This window comes from Pteropus medius, unplaced genomic scaffold (genome assembly GCF_902729225.1).
Source record: "Pteropus medius unplaced genomic scaffold, Ma_sr-lr_union100, whole genome shotgun sequence".
NCBI lineage: Eukaryota > Metazoa > Chordata > Mammalia > Chiroptera > Pteropodidae > Pteropus > Pteropus medius.
The window spans coordinates 92,344-112,719 of NW_024346062.1; the positions used below are offsets into that span (position 1 = coordinate 92,344).

The 20,376-nt window shown below is 39.1% G+C and overlaps 2 pseudogenes; one reads left to right on the top strand and one right to left on the bottom strand.

The window, feature by feature from the left end:
- Positions 1 to 706: 706 nt before the first annotated feature.
- On the bottom strand, positions 707 to 825 carry LOC120612710 (uncharacterized; annotated as a pseudogene).
- A 19,163-nt stretch (positions 826 to 19,988) lies between these two features.
- Positions 19,989 to 20,107, top strand: LOC120612615 (uncharacterized; annotated as a pseudogene).
- Positions 20,108 to 20,376: the final 269 nt, after the last annotated feature.

The following is a 20,376-nucleotide window of genomic DNA, read 5'->3' on the forward strand; positions in this document are numbered from 1 at the left end:
GGTGGGCACAGTGTGACTTCTCACAATGTCAACTTTTCTGTTTGCTAATCTTTTATTTCTATACCTGTATATTTTTATGCCCTGATTTCCTAGATTACTTAGATTTTCCTTAATTATTTGCATCTTGGCAGGGTCTGAAGCAAAGAAGGCAGAAAGGAAGGATGGAACAAAGAAAGAAAAGGGAAAAGAGAGAAAGAGAGAGAAGAAGAAAAGTGTGCTGCAGTCAGACATGGAATGGGGAACCGAGTTGTAGAAGTGGGGAGTGGGGGTGGGGAAGACTGGCTGGAAAAGCGTTTTGCTATATGGGCCTTCATCGAAGCCTCAGATTTAATTATTTTGGAGGGATGAGAGCAATGGTAAGCAGCTCCCTGTAGTTTAGCTTACATAGAGAAAAGGTAGTTTGAGGAGCTGCGGATTAGGAGACTTTTAATACCCACATTAATAGACACCGTATGCATCCAGGTTTTGTGGTGCTTGAAAGCTTGTACAGTGTTGAGGAGCCATGTATTCTGGTTATTAGGGACACAGACCCACAAATCGTTGATTTAATGCATATAATTTACCCTGGAGGGCAGCATCGCTTTCTACAGGATATTTTTATTTTTTTATTTTTTATTTTTTTTTTAGGTGAGGCAACCCTTGGTTGACTGCACAGATCGCAAGGACCTTGTCAGCTTACAATCCTTTATTTATTATTTATTTTTTATATCTACAGCACCTGGGCTTCCTAGGTGGTCTCCTATCCAGGTACTAACCAGGCCCGACCCTGCTTAGCTTCCGAGATCAGACAGGATCAGGCTTGTTCAGGGTAGCATGGCTGTAGACCCTATAGGATATTATTCCCCAAATGGCACTTTAGAAATTTTTACAGGCTATTCTAATGGCCTATCAGGCTAGCTGCTTCTGGATGTACAGCTGAGCCTTGAACAACACAGGGGTTGTAGTACTGATTCCATATGTTGGGGCCAAGCTGTACTCCATGTCCATCAACATGTGGTCAGCCGGCTGCATCTTTGCAGAGGTGGCAAATGCTAGGTGGTGGCCTCTTTTCCCTGGCAGTGATGTAGATGGCCAGTTAAAGAAGATCTTCCAGCTGCTGGGGACACTGACCGAGGAGCAATGGACTGCCACAACCAAGCTACCAGACTATAAGCCCTACATGATGTACCCAGCAACAAAGTCACTAGTGAACATCGTACCTAAGCTCAAGGCCACAGGGAGAAACCAGCTACAGAAGGTCTTGAAGTGTAACCCTGTGCAGTGCATCTCTGCAGGGGAGGCCTTGCAGCACCCCTACTTTTGCCACTTCTGCTCTAGGCTCCTGGCTTCTGGCCACCAGGTTGGGGCCTGGCTATCTTGGCCCCCTCCCTCCTGGGAGGAGAAGAAAAACAGGGGTACACGGTGTGCTGAGCTTCAGCTGTGCTGGGCCTGCCAGGGTAGAGGTGCCCTCACTTGGGTTCTCTCTCCCTTCACAAACTTTATTTAATTTCATAAATTGGCTCCTTTAAAAAAAAAAAAAACAGTAAAAATCCACATATAACTTTAAACTCCCTACAACTTAACTATAGAGATTCCCCCAGTATCCATGAGGGATTGGTTCCAAAATCCATGGATGCTCAAATCCTATGTAAAATGTAACAATGCATACATTTGACCTTCTGTATCCATGGTTGGTTGAATCTGCAGATGGAAAACTGGGGATATGGAAGGTCAACTGTATGTTTATTGAAAACAAAAACAAAAACGAAAAAACCAACCCATGTATAATTGAGACCCACACAGTTCAAACCTGTGTCGTTCAAGGGTCAACTGTATATATTTTATGGGACCAGCCAAAGCTACTGAATAAACCAATATTTCCACTTTTGTCGATTATCTTAATTTATCACAGGTGAGAATTTTAATCTTACCATCACAGCACACCATGGGTTGTCATCACTCCACTTAACACTAGGAATGGTGTCCTTGTTACTGCCTAATGGGTAAGTAATCTAGGTCCAGGACCCCATGCCGAGGTTTGTAGATTCAGAGGTTATAAGCTTCTACTTTCTAGGGCCATTCTGGTACTTACTTTCTTAGCTTGGGTTCCCCCCAATGTATGATTAAGATAAGAACTGGACTGCAGGTAGTTTGAGAGGTGATCACAGAAAGCAGGACTGGGGGAGCAGGGAGAGTAATGAAAGGAATGCATGCCAAAATAAAGAGGCTTTTTTATTTTTTATTTTATTTTTTTAAGTTTATTGGAGTAATATTGATTAATACAATTATATAATTTTCAGGTGTATATTATAATTTCACATCTATATATTCTATTGTGTGATTACCACCCAAAGTCCAGTTTCCTTCAGCTACCATATATTTGATCCCCTTTACCCACTTCACCCTCCCCTCCCCTCTATGGACCCCACCTCCCCCACCCCCTAACGTCTGGTAATTACTAGTCCATTGTCCATGTCCTTGAGCCTCTGTTTGTCCTGTTCATTTGTTGCTTTTAGGTTGATAGCCCACATATAAGTGATATCATGTGATTTTCAACTTTTTCAGTCTGGCTTATTTTGCTTAGCATGATTATTTCGAGGTCCATCCAGGTTGTCACAAATGGCAGTATTTCATCTCTTCTTATGGCCGAGTAATATTCCATTGTATATATGTGCCACAGCTTCTTTAGCCAATCATCTATTGTAGGATACTTCAGTTGCTTCCATGTCCTGGCCACTGTGAATAGTGCTGCTGTGAACATCAGTGTGCAAATATCTTTTTGGATATGGGTTTTCAAGTCTTTGGGGTAAATACCCAGTAGAGAGATTGCTGGATCATATATGGTAGATCAATTCTTAGTTTTTTGAGGAACCTCCATACTGTTTTCCATAGTGGCTGTACCAATTTGCAGTCCCACCAGCAGTGTATGAGGGTTCCTTTTTCTCCGCATAAAAAGAGGCTTTTTTAAAAAGCATTTTGTATTATTTTATTATTAGTTTCCAGTATACAGTACATTGGTTAGACATTTATATAGTTTATGAAACGATCCCCCCAATTACTTATCACCCTTCTGGCTCTCCACCTAGCTATTACATTACTGCTGACTACATTCTCTATACTGTGTTCCCCATCTCCATGACCATCTGTCAACTACTAATTTATACTTCTTTAATCCTTCGCCTCTTTCTCCCAGATCCCCAACCCCTGTCCCCTCTGTCCATCACCAAATTGTCCACTATATTTGTGAGTCTGTTTTTGATTAATTTGTTCTTTTTGTTCCTTAGATTCCTCATGTAAGTAAAATCGTATGGTATTTATCTTTTTCTGTCTCTTTTGTTCAGCATAATAACCTCTAGGTCTATCCATGTCGTTGCAAATGGTAGGATTTCATTTTTTTATGGCTAAGTAATGTTCCATTGTATATATGAATCATAACTTCTCTATCCAGTCATCTGTTTATGGGAATTTAGGTTGCATCCATATCTTGGCAATTGTGAATAGCGCTGCTGTGAATGTAGGGGTGCATAGATTGGTACGAATTATTGTTTTGGGTTTCTTTGGATAAATACCCAGAAGTGCAATTGCTGGGTCAAAAAGTAGATCCATTTTTAATTTTTTGAGGAACCTCCAGACTGTTTTCCAAAGAGGCTTTTAAAAAAATTGTAAATAATCATGTTTTTCAAATAATGTCTTTATTTTATATTTGTAATTATTATTGTAACAAAAGCTATTCCCACATGGTGAACTGTTTTCAGTCTTTACCTCTAGACTTTTTCAGACCCAACTTCCTCATTTTCTAACCCATTTTCAGACCCATTTTCCATCATTTTCTGTCATATAAGGTTAGAAAAATGTTAATATAGACTTTATGTTTATTTTGTTGGTTGACTTTTGGCTTGAGAGTTGTGAAAATTTTAACTTGTCTTTGCAACTTGACATCTTTACTGTAATTATATACAGATGTAAGTCCTTTTTGCTTGAAACAAAGCTAAACTTGGAGTTTATTCTGGAGGTAATTTTAAGCAAGTGAGTTATATAGTAAGATTTATATTTTAAATATACCACTTTGGGGAAACATAGGGGATGCGTTTGAAAAATAAACAGACTAGAGATAGGTAGACCAGTTGGACTGTTGCAATCTTGTGGACCAGAACTGAGATATTTTTAAGATTCAAACTGTTTAGTATGTAGCAGAAAATAATAAACAAGAGAATGGGTAGTAACTCTGATGTTTGTAGTTCTCACGTCTCCTGATGTCTTTTATTGGCATCAGTGTCATTGAGGAGACAGAGCTTCTGCTCAAAGGGCAATATTCCGATGGTACTCAGCTCTAGAGAGTAGTGCTCCCCAGATGACCTTTTCCAGGAATGAGAGGGAAACACTGGTAGCAGAAAGAAATGGCTCCCTTTCTATGGGAATTCTCAGAGGCATTAGACATCGATTTCTGTTTCTTAGAGCTATTAGGAAGAAGTAGTATAAGAAATGACCTCAGAATTTCAGTCCCCTTTTGGAACCCACTAGTCCCTCATCCTGTATTTTGTTGTTGTTTATGTGCATCCAGTCACTATAAGCTACTACGTGCCTATGATTGTGGAGGGGGCTTGCAGGTTATCCAGGTATTTCATATTTTTCTTCTGTTAGGGTTGTGAAATGCCTCGTAAAGGTCCATGGCGCATTCGCTGGCTGATTTACTTAGCCATGCATTTGCAATTTCTGTTAACATATACACAGTTGAAGGGACAGTGAGAATCAAACCTATGTGCTTTGGGACATCAAGGAATGTTTATGTCTAAATGTAGGAACTAAGATTTTTTACTACCACATTTTAAAGGGAAGAAAGAGAGGGGGTGATAAAAGGAAGAACAGAAAACACAAGGCAATGTGAGTGACAGCAGTGCAGATCTTCCTGTTCTTACTCACCGACCAAGGTTCCTAGCCAAGGTGGTAAGAGACATGGGAAGAGACTTGGGAGATGACCCTGCACAGACAGGTTTGTCCGGTGCTGCTCCACTGGCCACTTGCTAAAAGTGCTGGCAGGGGTGGGGGTTTGGGGATTATATTCCATACTGCTATTTTAAGGACTAGTATAACTGGTTAGAGTGAGCATCTGGAGGCTTATCTCAACACAACTCCAGGGGCCTGTGTCCCCAGCTGTGGTCAGGGTTGATGTGACCTGACCTTGATGGTCAGACAAATTTTGGAAGTTCCTACTACTTTTGCCAAAGGAAAAAGGCGAACTTGTCCAAAAGGGATGGTTTGGCTATTTTCTGAGATAATCATAAAGAATAACAACAATAAAAACCTTTGATTTTTCTTTTGTGTCTATTTTGCAGTGAGAACAAAGGTAAGCCATTGTATGAGTGACTTGGGGGTACCAGCAGAAGTCTGATTTACAGATCTAGAGTTTATCATCCTGTCCTCAGAGAAACCAGGTTAGAATGCTGTGGTCCATTGGTTTTTGCTGGGTCTCCTTGGGACGATACAGCCTGCCTGGTTTTGTGAATGATTTCGTTAATCCACAAACTGCTCTCTCCAACCAAACCTCATTCTCATTCCTTCATAAGAAGTCATGACCCTTAATGAAGACTTCTTAGACTATACCAGTTTATAAGGACCTCTCTCATCTGAATTTCCTCTGTCCTCTAAATTGGAATCATGCACCTACATATTGTTTCTTAGAAGCCAGCCTTGCCTTTACAGCTCAACTATAATGATCTCAGTGGCAGGAATCAGAGCTCATATTATATATATTCCCCCCCATAAAGCCTAGCACAGTGCTGAGCAAATAGTCGATCTCAGTAAATACCTGGAGGAGTTGAGAAGTCAAAGCATATAACTATGCTACTTATACGAGATACTCAGTATAGTCAAGTTCATAAAGACAGAAAGTAGGATGGTGGCCGCCAGGGGCTGGGGGGAGGGGAGAACAGGGAGTCAGTGTTTCATGGGTACAGAGTTTCAGTTTGGGAACATGGAAAAGTGTGGGAGATGGATGGTGGTAATGGTTGCACAACAGTGTGAATGTACTTAATGCCACTGGAGTGTACATTTTAAAAGGGTTAAAATGGTAAGTTTTATGTATATTTTACCACAATGGAAAATATATTTTTAAAAGGGCACATACTGTAGAAATCTGAGGCTCTTCCCTAATTCTACCCTCAGCTGCCCTGCCTGGTGCCCCCATAGAGGATCACTATCTGGGTGCGAATGAAATTTCCAGGTGGACGGGCTTGCTGGGTAAGCTCCAGACGCTGGGCTCAGCTTCCTACTTGCTAGCTCCGTTTTTTAAAACATAGGAACATTTGCATCAGGCTTTTAGTTTGTTTCGTTTTTATAGTTCATGCCTACACTAGAATAGTCAGGAAGGTGTCCAGTTTAGACCATGCAGTATTAGAGTTGCCCTCAGAGTCGTGGGAAAAGGCTAGTGAATGTGTAAATGTGGGCAAGTTACTTAAGATCTCAAAAAACTGAACCTCCAGTTTGGTTTTGTTTCTCATCTGTAAAATAGGGGATAATAATACATAGTACCTTCCTCCATAGGGTTGTTGTGAGGATTAAAAGGAATGAATTTTGTGCAATACCTCACAGGGTACCTGAGATAGAATAGAAGCTGGAAAGTATGGCTGATTGATTTTAAAAGGCAGCTAAGTTCTTTGATTTTGTGGTATCAGCTCAGATTTGAGAAGAATGAGAGTCAACCACAAGTCCTGGTAGACCGACAGTGCCTTGTGTAGGACTTGTGATCCCACATGCAACCAGCCCCCTGGGGTGCTCCAGGTGGGTGGCTGGGGGAGCAAGCCCGGCTGAGGGTGTTCAAGGCTCATGGGCTCTTTCTCTCAGACTGACTTGACTCACTCAGCCAGAACACAGCTGCTGGCAGCTGCTGGGCTCACATGTTGCCAGTTGTGTCTTTCTTTAGTTTAGATTTTTAAAATCCTGGGAAAGGACTCAAGAGACCCAGCTTGGCTGGCTTTCTCACCTATGTGGTCAGGATGCCCGGTTTGGCTGCTCTCACTTGACCATGAGGTTTCAGTGGTGGAGGGCAGTTTTCAAAATGAAGAGGACTGCTGCCTCCTGAAAAAAAAAACAAGTGTTGGGCAAAGAAAACTGAGGTGTCCACCCTGCACTGAACTTGGTGCTCTGGGCAAGCCAAAGAAAGATCAGCCGTGGGCCCCACCCTTAAGGATCTTATTATTTAGTGACTAATGACCTCTATGCCATGATAGTCTGTTTTCAAAGAACAGTTGCCTTGTATTTCTTCTTTTTAAAGGGAGTTGAGCACATGGATCTTAGTTTTTTTTTCAAGTTGGCATTTAAAATTATTTGACCTGAGATTAATATGGGGAGAATTTATCAGGTTGTAAAAATGAAAAATGCAAATGCTTAATGAAAAATACTTGAAATAAACTCAAGACCTCATCAACATTTAATGTGAACTGCCAAACAGAAGCTATTTTTACATTTCTATTTACTAGGATGATATACTGTAGTTATTTTCCCCCGTGATTCAATACGATGGGATATTTTTCCCCTTTCTTCAAATAGTTCTCAATTTGTATGTGACACAGAGTTTCCATTTTCCCCATAAATTACACATTTATAGCTCTGAGAATAGCCGGAATGCTGTGTGTCTCTTAAAAGTACTTCTGTATTTGAATTATAGAGAAAATGACTTAATAAGGATTCTGAACTTTGGGTACTCTTGATGTAGCTGGAACAGTGAGAACAGGACTCTGTGTTCTGGGCCTGGGTCCCTTTTGTTCTGAACACCATCCTCTGAGCCTGTCCCCAACTCTGTGCGCTTGGGGCAGGGCAAGGAGGGGAAGGCGGGGCAGAGCGATCAGAAGCAGAGCTAGTTCAGCAGCAGAGGCAGCATGGCGGTTAAGAGCACAGTCTTTGACATTGTGTGCTTGGGTTCAGCTCTGCCATACATACTAGCTCTGAAAGCTTGGGATGGTTCCTTAGGCTCTCTGCTTCTTTCTGCTTTTTCCTCTCCAAATTGGCATGACTGGAGTTACACTTAGGGTTATGAAAAGGATTGAATAAGATAACACGGAAAACTCTCACCACAGTGTTTGGCACAGAGTGAGTCATCAGTAAGTGATGGCTGTTATTCCTGAATGAGTGAGTTATAAAGCAGGACGGGGGTATCTTCTCTTACTGGCATGCTTCTTCTTGTTTACTCCTTTGGGGATCGTGGTGGCTTCCTGCTGAGACTAGCTGAGCTTTCTACTTAGGAGGCGGTGCCCCTCATTTTTCTCAGAAAACTGAGTGGCATCTGAGGCGGGGAGTGGGGTGGTGGGGGGAGCATAGAGTAGGCCTTATGTCTGCCTCTGGTCCAGATCTCATGTTGGGGTTCATATGGGGCTAGTCCTTTCCACCACACAATGGAAAGAGACCACACGATGGTCTAGGAGCCAAGTACATATTTGCCTGGTGGGGCAGGGGATCGGGGGTGGCCCTCTGTAAAGTAGATGCTGCTTTTACAAGCCCACTCTCCAGGTTACAATGGACAGCTAGTCGAGCATTTAGAGACTTTTTGTTTTTAAAATGAATGTTATGGTACAATTTATGTGTAATAAAATACTTCCATTTTTAAATACAGTTTGATGGGTTTTGAAAAATGTATGTAGCCATGTAAGCACCACCTCAATCCAGATATGGAATGTTTCCATAACCCTTCAAAGTTTCCTTATATCTTGTTCAATTAATATCCCCTTCTTCTCACCCCCTGGCAACCACTGATAGGCTTTCTGTTACTATAGAAAAGTTTGACTTTTCTTGAATTTCATGTAAATGGAATGGAAAAGACTTCTTTTATTTACCATAGTGCTTTTGAGGTTCATCTATGTTGTTGCATGTGTCACTGGATTCTTCCTTTTTATTCCTGAGTTTTATTTCATTATGTAGATATACCCTGTTGATGAACATTCTGTGTGTGTGTGTGTGTGTGTGTGTGTGTGCTATGAACATTTGTGTACAAGTCTTTGTGTAGATTTATATTTTAATTTCTTTGGGATAAATACCTGAAATGCAATTTCTGGGTAATATGGTAAGTATATATTTAAATTGTTGAGAAACTGTCAAAATGTTTTCCAAAGTACCAGTAACATTTTACACTCCTGTTGGGCAATGCATGAGAATTTCAGGTGTCCACATCTTCACTGATATTTAGTTGTGTCTCTTTCATTTTGGTCATTCTAGTGGTTGTGGAATGGTATCTTATTTTGGTTTTAATTAGCATTTTCCTAATGGCTAACGATATAAGGGTATTTCCATGTGTTTTTGGTCATTCATTTTTGTGAAGTGTCTTTTTTAATATTTTGCCTATATTTTATTGGTTTCTGTCTTCATGATTGAATTGTATTAGTCCTTTATATATTCTGCAAATAAATTCTTTGTCAGATATATGTATTGTAAATATTTTCTCTCATTCTGTGATTTCATTTTCATTTTCCTAATAGTGTTTTTTGATGAGCAGAAGTAGTAATTTTTTAAAAGTCCAATTTACCAATTAAATTTTTAATTGTGTTTTTTATGTCCTGTCTCAGAAATATTTGCCTATACTGAAGTTGCAAAGATTTTCTCTTAGGTTTTCTTCTAAGAGTTTCATAGTTTTCACTTTACATGCTGTCTGTTATATATTTTGAGTTATTGATTATGCTATGAGATAAGGGTCAATACTTACATTTTTCGAAATGCTTATCTAATTTTTCCAGCACCATTTACTGAAGCATCCTTTTTTCCCACTGAAATGCCTTGGGATCTTTGCTGAAAAACACTTGACCATATGTTTGTGGATCTATTTCTGGACTGTCTCTGTCTCATTGATCTACATGTCTATCCTTTTGCTATTAGTACACTGTCTTGATTACTATAGTTTAATAGAAAGTCTTGAAAAAACTTTCATTATTCTAGGTTATTTTCATATCCATAAAAAGTTTAGAATCAGCTTGTCAAATTTTAAAAAATCCACTGGAATTTTGATTGAGATTGTGTTCAATCTATGAATCAATTTGGGGGAGAATTGCCATCTGTGTAAAACCTTTGCATAGGCTTCATTTTCCAAATGTTCATTGCTGGTATACAGAAATGCAATTGAGTTTGTATAGTAACTTTGTATCCTATGACCTTGCTAAATTCAACTTATTAGTTCAAATAGCATGTTGTGTTTGTGTGGGATAGAGTCCTTAGGATTTTCTAATACAACAATGTTATCTGTGAAAAAAAGATACTTTTTTCCTGTCCAATAACTATGCCTTTTCTTTATTTTTCATGCTTTTTTTGCAATGGTTAGAACTTCTATTATAAATTATCTTTGTTGGTCTAAGTTATAAACAATTGCTATGTATATGTATATGCATATGTACATGTATATGTATATGTATAAAAACATATATATAATCTTAAAATTTACAACATTGTATCAGTTATTCCTTAGTAGTTATATTTTACATGGAAGTTAAATTAGTACCTAGTTATACAACTGTCCTCCTGTCCCTGACCTGTGCCCACTGACTGCAATGCATGCATTCTTTGGAGAATAAACTTGTAACAGATTAAAGTAATTCCAGCTTGCTTTCGATGCAGTTTGTATCTGCAACCTCTGGGATACACATATCCCTGCATTTACACAATAGAGTCCAAATAAACAATTGTAGCACAACGAATACAAAGATGGAGAAACAGAACTTTACTTACTTTAGTTCTGTTGTCTATATGACTACTGGAGTTTTTGTGTTTAAAATTTAAAACGATGAAACTGTAAGATGTAATATTTTTGTTTGGTAAGCAAATTTAATTCATATATAAAATATATTACTGACGAGTGATAGCTTTAAAATTGAGTGATAGCTTTATTCATTTTTATTGCTCTTCTTATTTAATCGTAATATTCATTTTTGTGACAGAGCAATATGTAGGTATAAGTTTTTTTCCTTTAAAAATACATAAATGGAATGAACAAAATCACTATTTTTACATGTTTGTATTGAAATACCTTATTATTTTTTACTTTTTGTTTTACTGGCAAAATTATATGCACAAATTCCAACAAAAGAAAACTTTATCATCAGCAATTCTTTTCTAGTAATCATTATTATTCATTTCAGTTCATAATTATTCAGGATGATAATTTTAGTATAGAGGAGAGGGACTTGCCCCAAGGGTTAAGTACAGTAGCTGTAACACAGGTGAGATGGAGCCTGTGCAGGGCCAGCCTCAGGCAGTTGTCAGCCCATAAGCCACCCTATGAATCAGACAGTATGATTTGGTTGGTTGCTTGTGATTTATTTTTCTTCTGGGGAGCATTTTCAGTTTTTTTTTTTTTTGAAGGCAGGGGAATAGATAAGACATAGATTAATGATTTAAAGCCATGAAATGATTTTATAAAGTTCTAGCAGAAAACCCTGGACTGAGGATTCTCTGCCTTGTCACCACATCATCTGCTTTTCACATCGTTGAATGAGGGAATCTCAATGATTTCTTCTGGTTTTGAAATTATGTGATTCTCTTATCATACTACAAAATATAAGGGGTTATTATTACTGTTGTTGTTTGTATTAATGAACAAAGATAAGACCTAGGGGACTTTGACCAATGGGTCAGGAAGAACAGCAAGACAGTTTAGTATTTAAACATTTTCTAAAAGCAAACTAAAGAGTCTTGTCCTCAGCTATTTCAATAATGCTGACTCGTATTACCGATGGTGACTTTGCACCTCATTCCCAGGGCTGTGGGGTCTTTCTTAAGTTAAATTGAAGAAGGTAGACCCCAGTGGTGACTAGCCTGTGATATGACCTGCCCTCGAGGCTTCTCCTGGATGCTTAGCTCAAACTACCCTCTGTCTGGGAATTTTCTGTGGACTCAGTTAGCAGAGGCAGAGACTGCCCTGTCACTGGCAGAGGTAAGCATAACACCAGAGGTCAGAGCCTCTGCAGAGGTGTTCATGGATCACTGACATCAGAATCCCTTGGAGTGCCAAATCAGAATCTAAGGGCAAGGTCCATGAATCTGCTCATCAACTGTTTGCCAATAGATAGAATACATTCTGAAGTTTGAGCACCATTTATATAGAAGGGCGGCTGAGAGAGTGAGGATTTGAAAATGGTTCAAAGCTGATACAATGGAAATTACATGGAAGTGACATGACTGACATTGTAAGGTGACATTTATCCCATGATATCTGTGGAATAGGTACGTGTTTAGAAGGGGAGCGAGATATTTTCAAGTCTATGAAAATATATTAAAATACACAGTCCTCACTGACTACACACAGGCATTGAAGGAGTAACACAGGTCTTATGAAATAAATTGTTAGGAAGTGTGTCAATACCGAAATACTGGAGAAGTAAGAATCATATATTTCAAGAGCTTTATAACGAAGCTCTTTAACACATTATCTAATTTAGGTAATTATCTAACAGCTGTGTGAGGTAGAGTTTTTCTGATACCTGTTTTCAGATGAGAAGTTGGAGTCTCAGATTTATTGATTTGTCCAACACTAATCAATGATGAAAGGGGTTTCTAAACTTAAATCTTCTGATTTCAGTGTCTCCGATCTTTTCAATGCTGCAGTGAAGGTTAATTTCATCTCTGACGAAAGTTATCGGAAAGAATTCCGGTCTTTACGGGCTGAGTCCTCTCTCATAGGCTATTTCCTTTCCTCCCACCCAGCTCAATTCTACTTAACCTTTCAAAGCTCTGTTCAGATTGTTTATCTCCCATATTGTTCATGCCCATTTGTGCCTACTGATTTCTTCTGTTTAAAGAAACCTGTAAATTATATTTTATTTAATATTGTATACCAAAAATAATGTTTCAGCATGTAATCAGTATAATAATTCAGATATTTTACATTCTTTTTTTTCCGTACTAAGTCTTTGAAGTCCAGTGTGTACTTCACAGTTACAGCACATCTCAATTTGGACACATCCATTTCTTCACTTACTGGCTTCTCCACCTCTGTCTCCTCCTCCACAGCCTCCTCCTTCCTCCATCTTCTCCACCCTCATTACCTGAGCCTCTTTTAATGCTGCTACTGAGACGATGACATGCTTTCCACTCATCACTTCTACGGGTGCTTTGCCCTAGCCATCACCTGACACCCCAGATTTTTAGAACTTTCTCCTCAGCAAGGCCTCACAGCTCTCTACCCGAGAATCACTTTCCAAGCTACCGTTGGTTGCTCCCCAGGCGGAGGCTGCTTCTGGGCCCTTCAGGAGGGGCAAATCCCTTCCTGCTCCCTTTTGGTGGCTTTGTGACTGTGGAGAGGGGCATCGTGGCTATAGTCTGTGGTGTGGGGTCTGTCCCTTTTTCTGAAGACTGGAGCAGTGAGAACATGTTGGTTCTCAAGCTGTCACAACCTGTGTTCATTACCACCTGTGTTTCCTTGGCCTCCTCGGAGCCTCTGGTACTGGTTCAGGTCTCCCAGGCATGGTGGGGAGTGGTGAGGCTGTGGGTTTGGTCACCCCCAGACCAGTGGGCTATGAGGAGAGTGTGCACGTTCCTCTTCCAAACTTGGACCTCTTTACGGAACTGGCTCTTTGTATGATTCATTTTGTGTACGTGTTTGCCACATTCTGTTTTGTACTGTTATTTAAATATGCATCCATTCATTATTTTTTTCAACCAAAAGTTATTGAATGAATATGTACAGGCACTATTCTAGGATTCTATGTGGTAGTTTTGTATCAAGGCTAGAATCCTTAATTAAACTTTAAGGGGTTTGTTTATTTGTTTTTGGTATTTTTGTTGTTGTAGCAAGAAAACCCAGATCTTAGCGAGGAGCACGAGCATAGGGCAGTCTAAAAGAGTGAGGCTTCTCTCTCAGTGTTGTTCTCTTATGCCTGGATGCTGGAGAGTCATGAGGTGCTTCAGGGAACTCTGGGTGTGGAGGAAAGATGGTGTCCACCATTTGGAAGTTCACCTGGGTTTTATGTGAAGTCCAAGCGATGAATGGGAGAGGCATTTTGTTTCCATAGCCATTTCTCTGCCTGTTTCTTAGACCGCTGTCCTTTGTGTTTGTATTCAGTGTGAATGATCCTCTTAGTGATTCTAACAATGACAGAAGAGAGTTAAAAGACATAAGTTTTCTTTAATTGTGAAGGATATGGAAACTTATCTGCATGTGGTCAATATAGAACACTCCTAGTCAGAGGTATACATTTCTGGCCTCCCCACCCCTCCGCCAATCATGACGAAGCACACTTATTAACCTGTAAGGGGCGAGGTTTCACCAAAGGAGCTATGCATCCCCTTTGCTATTTTCACATGATGGAGATGGGGATGGAGTTGCACCATCTAAGCTCTCCAGCTCTTTCCGATATCTTAGCCTGATATCTCTAAATTAAAGCCAAGAGCAGGGTCCTAAATAGGTAATTTATTTGAGAAATAATACTAGATACCATGATTGAGGAATGGGAGAGCGAAACAGGGAAGGCGGAAAAGCCAATAAAAGATTGCACCGTTATACACAGATGACCAATAAGCACATGAAAAAGTGTTCCATATTACTAGTTATCAGGGGAATTCAAATTGAAATTATAATGAGATACCTACTCGATGCCTACTAGAATGGCTAAATTACAAAGAATGTCGGTGAGGATGTGGAACAATTGGAGATCTCATAAATTGTTGGTAAAAGTGGAAAATGATATGACCACTTTGGAAAGATCTGGCAGTTTCACATAAAACTAAACACATATCTCTATGACCTAGCAATTTCATGCCTAGATGCTTACTCAATGGAAATATCTGTACACAAACAAACTTGTATAAGAATGTTCACGGCGGGATTACTCACAATAGTCAAAAACTAGAACCATCATGTTAACAGAACTGTGGTATGTTCATGCAGTGGAGAGCTGCTCAGCAATCAAAAGGAAGACTGTTGATAAGACAGTATGGATAAATATTAAAACATGTTGGGTGAAAGAAGTTTACACAAAAGGGTACTCTATGTTTCCATTTATATGATGTTCTAGAACAGACAAAACTAATCCACAGTGAAGAAAAATCAAAGTGATTTATGTGGGTGTGTTTGGAGAAATGGGAATTGACAGAAAACAGGCATGAGGGAATGCTCTTTATCTTCAGAGTCTTTAGGTTACATAGGTACATTTTTTTTTCAAAACTTATTGAATGGTACACTTCAGATTTGTGGGTTTCATTGAATATGTTTCATTGAATATAAAAAATCGTTAACAGATACTGGATTCTAGTTAATGATATACATGCTCAAAGAATTGAACTGTTGTCTGCAAATTACATTGAAATGCATTTAAAAATAAGATGGATTAGTATATGGATAGAGGAATAGATTAATGAATAGATATGTGATAAATAGTAAAATTTTAATTGTACAACCTAGGCAGTGTGTATATGGATTTTGGTTATAAAATTCTTTTAACATCTGTACATGTTTGAAATTTTTCATAATAAAGAGTAGGGTAAAAAGAAAAATACAAGTTAGATATAACTGAGCAACTAATACTGAAACCTCCTAGAACTTTCTCTGAAGTCTTATGAAAGCCACCTCAGAACCTAACACCTGCATGATGAAAGGGAAAGCATTTATCTATTAGTTTCTTTCTCATTGTGTCAGTGCTGGAAGGCCTGTTTCAGATGCCTTACACCTTAGATAACTCCCAGTGTAGGAAGCTAGAGGTCTGCAGCATGGCTGAGGTGGGATGCTTCAGATTACACCCGGGTGCTGGTCAAAGCTCTGCAGAAATGGTCACTTGCAGCAGTGGCTACAGTTAAGAGTCCAACAAGAGGATCTAAAGTGCTGCAGAAGTATTGTGTTATTACCTGTTGCTACATAATAGATTACCCCCCAATTTAGTGTTTTATAACAAACTATTATTATCCACAGTTTTTGTGTGTCAGGAATTTAGGAGCAACTTAACTGGGTGCTTCTGGCTTGGGGTCTCCCATGATATCATAGCTAGTATTTCAGGGCAGGGCTGCCTTTATCTGAAGGCTTGATTAGAGCTGAAAGATGCATATCCAAGGTGGCTCAATACATGGCTGTTGGCAAGAGGCCTCAGTTCCCCCAAACATGGGCCTCACATTAGGGCTGCTTGAGTGTCCTTATGACATGGCAACTGGCTTCCCCCAGTGAGTAATAAGAGGGAGAGAGAAGGAGAGAGAGGAATGGAAGGAGGGAAGGAGATAGGTAGATAAATAGACATTGATCATTAGATAGATATCACAATGCTTTTTATGATCTAATCTCAGAAGTCATACACTGTCACTTCTACCACATTCTGTTCCTTAGAAGCGAGTCACTAACTATATTTACACTCAAGGGAAGGGAATTAGGCTTCACCTTTTGAAGGAAGGAGCATCAAAGAATTTGAGATATATTTTGAAAACAGCAGGTTTCCAATAGAAGTCAACCTTTATTGAATTCTTAGAAACTTTCTTGCTCTGCATTAAGTCCAGTCTGTTCAGAGTTGTCTTCAAAAAGTAGCTGCAAACCCTACAAAGATTTAATACAGGAAAGTTAGTAGAAGTTACATTCCTTGCTGCTGCAACATGTCCTAAGTCCATAATTAATATTTATCATTTCCCTTTCTCACTATATGATCCAGATTTCCCTTAGCCTAAGCCAATCCTTTGGCTGACCTAGGTTGCTTTCCTGATGGATGACTCAGACCTCCTTCTCTTTGGGGTCTGAGCCTTTGGTTTTTTGTAAGGCCATGATTGCCGCAGTTGCCCATTTCATTATCACTGGAATCATCATGGAATCATCAATCGATGTCTCAGTGAATCACCTGTGTTCCAGACATACTCCTCCCTGCACACATTATTTAAGAGCAGTTTTAGCATTTCGTGGTAATCAGAGCCAATTATTCTTGCCAGTATAGTAACATCTTTTTTGCTTGCTGGCTTACTGCCACGAGGAGCCCAAAATTAACAGGTAGTAGACATACCTCAAGTTCAGTGGTATCCCTACCATTTCCTCTAGTGGAAACATTCTACCTGAAAGGTAATTAATTCAGCAGAATCTAAAATTATGGGCATGGGGAACACAAATTTTTAATTGGGTAGGGAGGAGTGATGGTGGAGAGAGGCAGTCCTGTTTTCACCTCACATTTCTTAGACCAGTGTTGCTAGACCTGGGGACATGGGCACCATATACCAGCTGTTGTTTTAGTACATATATACAGTATTGTGGAGGACAGTGTCCTAACAACAAGATGTTCCTGAGCTGACACTTTAGCTAAGTTATTAAAATGATTTTCCAAGAACTTCTTCTAGCCATGAGGGAGTAATTCAGTCCGAAATTACCTTTTGAATGTAAGCAATTAGAAAACTAAACAAAATTTGGGGAATAATTGTTTTCAAACATTGGACAAGAGTCAAACAAGATTGCGATCCCCGAGAAAAGGAAAACAAGGAACAAGACCTACTATTGCATAGATTTTTCTGCTTGTAGGTAGCTCCAAGGCTGTGAATCAGAGAGGGGAAACCATACAAAGTGTGGCAATACCACTGAGTTAAGTAGATATTGTAGTTCAAGAAGCCAAGGTAACTATAATTTGCATGGCAGAGTACCTGAGAGGAGAGAGCTATGCAAAAAGAGCTGAAGAAATCTTTGTAGGAATTGCCTTGAGTCTTTGTCTGAATACCAATCTGCTCAGGACTAAGGCGAAATTCCAGAAGTCTGGGCAACAACAACTTCCAAGGAAAGAATAGTTATGATTACGCTGTAAGATAAATGAACAATAACCAAAGTTCACACAGGGCTGAAAATCATTTGAGTTTCCTCCAGTCAGAGTGAAGAGATCTTGCTGAATGCACATGAAATTCAGTAGAAATCTTAGAAAGGCAATACTTTGAAGTGTCAAATAAATGCTGTTCTAGCCCACACTAGAAGAGCAAAAAACATACCTTGAAAGGATAAGACTCATCTTCAAGTAAAAGTCCAACAGAAGAAGTCCAATGCTTATTAAAGATATACAGCAAAGTCCGGCTCCCAACAATATAAAATTATGATATCCAGAATCCAACATAAAATTTGTAGATGTGTGAAAAATCAGGAAAATAAAACCAATAATCAAGAGAAAAATTAGTCACAAGGACCAGACTCAGAAATCACAGAGACTATGGGATTAGCAGATGAGAATGTTAATACAGCTATTAGATAGATATATGCTCTATCTTCTCAAAGATGAAGGAAGAACACAAAGATGATGAGATGAGAAATGGAAGATTTAAAAAGGACTCAACTCAGGCTTCTAGTGATAAAAATAAAATGTCCAAAATTAAAAGCATTTTGGATGAATAAATTAAAAGCATTTTGGATATAATACATTAGGCACTAAAGAAGAAAAGAACAGTGAACATAAAGACATCGAAAAAGAAATTACATTGAAGCATACAGAGAAAAAACTGAAAAAACAAAGCATCAGTGAGCTATGGAATAATATCAGATGGGATGCCGCATGTGCATTTGAAGTATCAGAAGGAAAGGAGAGAGAAAAGGGATCAAAAAATATATTTGAAGAAATAATTGTCAAAACTTTCTAAATTTTTTACACATTGCCCATTAGGATGCCATCATCTATTTATTTATTTATTTATTTATCTATTTATTTATTTATTTATTTAGAAAAGTATCAAGTGTTGGTAAAGATGTGGAAAAGTTGGAACCTTTGTGCTTTGCTGGTGGGAATGTAAAATGGTGCAACTGCTGTGGGAAACAGTTTGATGATTCCTCAAAAAGTTAGACAGAATTACCATATGATCCAGCAATTCTGCTTCCAGGTTTATACCCCAAAGAACTGAAAGCAGGGACTCGAACAGATAGTTGTGCACCAATGTCCATAGAAGCATTATTCGCAAAACCCAAAGGGTAGAAACAACCCAAATGTCAATCAGTAGATGGATGGTTAGCCAAAATGTGGTATATACATACAATGGAATGTCCATCTTTTTAAAGGAATGAAACGATGAAATATGCTAAAACATGGATGAACCTTGAAAACATTATGCTAAGTGAAATAAACCAGATATAAAAGGAAAAATATTGTTTGAGTCCACTAATCATAGTAGTGAGGTACGTAAAATAGGTAAATTCATAGAGACAAAGTAGAATAGAGGTTTCCAGGAGCTGGAGAAAGAGAGAAAGGGGAGTTACTGTTTCACGGGTACAGAGTTTCAGTTTGGGTTAATGGAAAAGTTCTGGACGTGGGTGGTGGTGATGGTTGCACGACAATGTAAATGTACTTAATGCCACTGAATAGTACACTTAAAACGGTTAAAATGGTTAATTTATGCATATTTTACCACAATAAAATAATTTTAAGTTTGTTATCACTGTTTAAGGATTAAACCATGCTATATTTGCAAGTGCAGGTCATTCGATGATGATGATGACAAAAAACAAAGAGCTTGATTTTATTCAGTTGTGTGAAGTGGCATCTGTGTTCGTTTCCTACAAACTTTTAGAAACATAAATGCTCGTAGAAATTTAAATTACTTTTCGCCTCTATTAATTCCTAATGAACACTTTCTACAATTAAATGAATAATAAAGAAAAAATAAGTCTATTCTAATATTTTCATTTGTCCGAGCTTTCTGATTCTTCCTCAGAGCCATGGCAGGGAAGTTGTAGCAACTGAACTTTATTTTTTGTAGGCCATTATTTTGTCCAAGCCTCAAGAATCCATCCTTGCAGTGGATTGCTCCAGGTGTCCTTGCCAGGACAGTTTAAATCAAGGAAGAACACTCCCATGTCAATAAATTCTCTGCTATCCACTCGCCAACCCTTGTGCAACATCCTCAAGGTCTCCTGCCCCTGGCATGTCCGGATTCCTGCCTACACGAATTAACCAGGGCCTTTGATGCCTTCATTAAACTATTTCCTACTGTAGCAGGGGTATATTTCCCCTCTTGTTTAAGCCAAAACCTGGCTCTAGTTATCGTGGAGACAGTGAGTAGAGATAGGAAAGGATCTTGAGAAACGCATTAAGAAACTTAAGAAAATAAGAACCGCATTACACTACAGCCATGCTACCCTGAATGTGCCCGATCCTGTCTGATCTCGGAAGCTAAGCAGGGTTGGGTCTGGTTAGTCCTTGGATAGGAGACTACCTAGGAATACCAAGTGCTGTAGGCGTAAAAAAAACCCCCCACATTACAAGGCAGGCTTCATGTGAGGTCTTTTCATGGTCTCCTGGCAGGGTGAAGTTCTCTGCTAGCAAGGGGAAGAGGGCTGGTTCTGCTGTTAGATCGTTAAAATCAATGTAGTGACTCAATATTCTCAGACTTATCTACCCTGTCCCAGGCTTACCATCTTAAAGTTTTCCTAGAAGGGCCTTGACTTTGAGGTGGGGGAGACCTGTTGAGGCTTTGTATTCTGTTATTCTGTCTCTTTTTGTCTTTGAC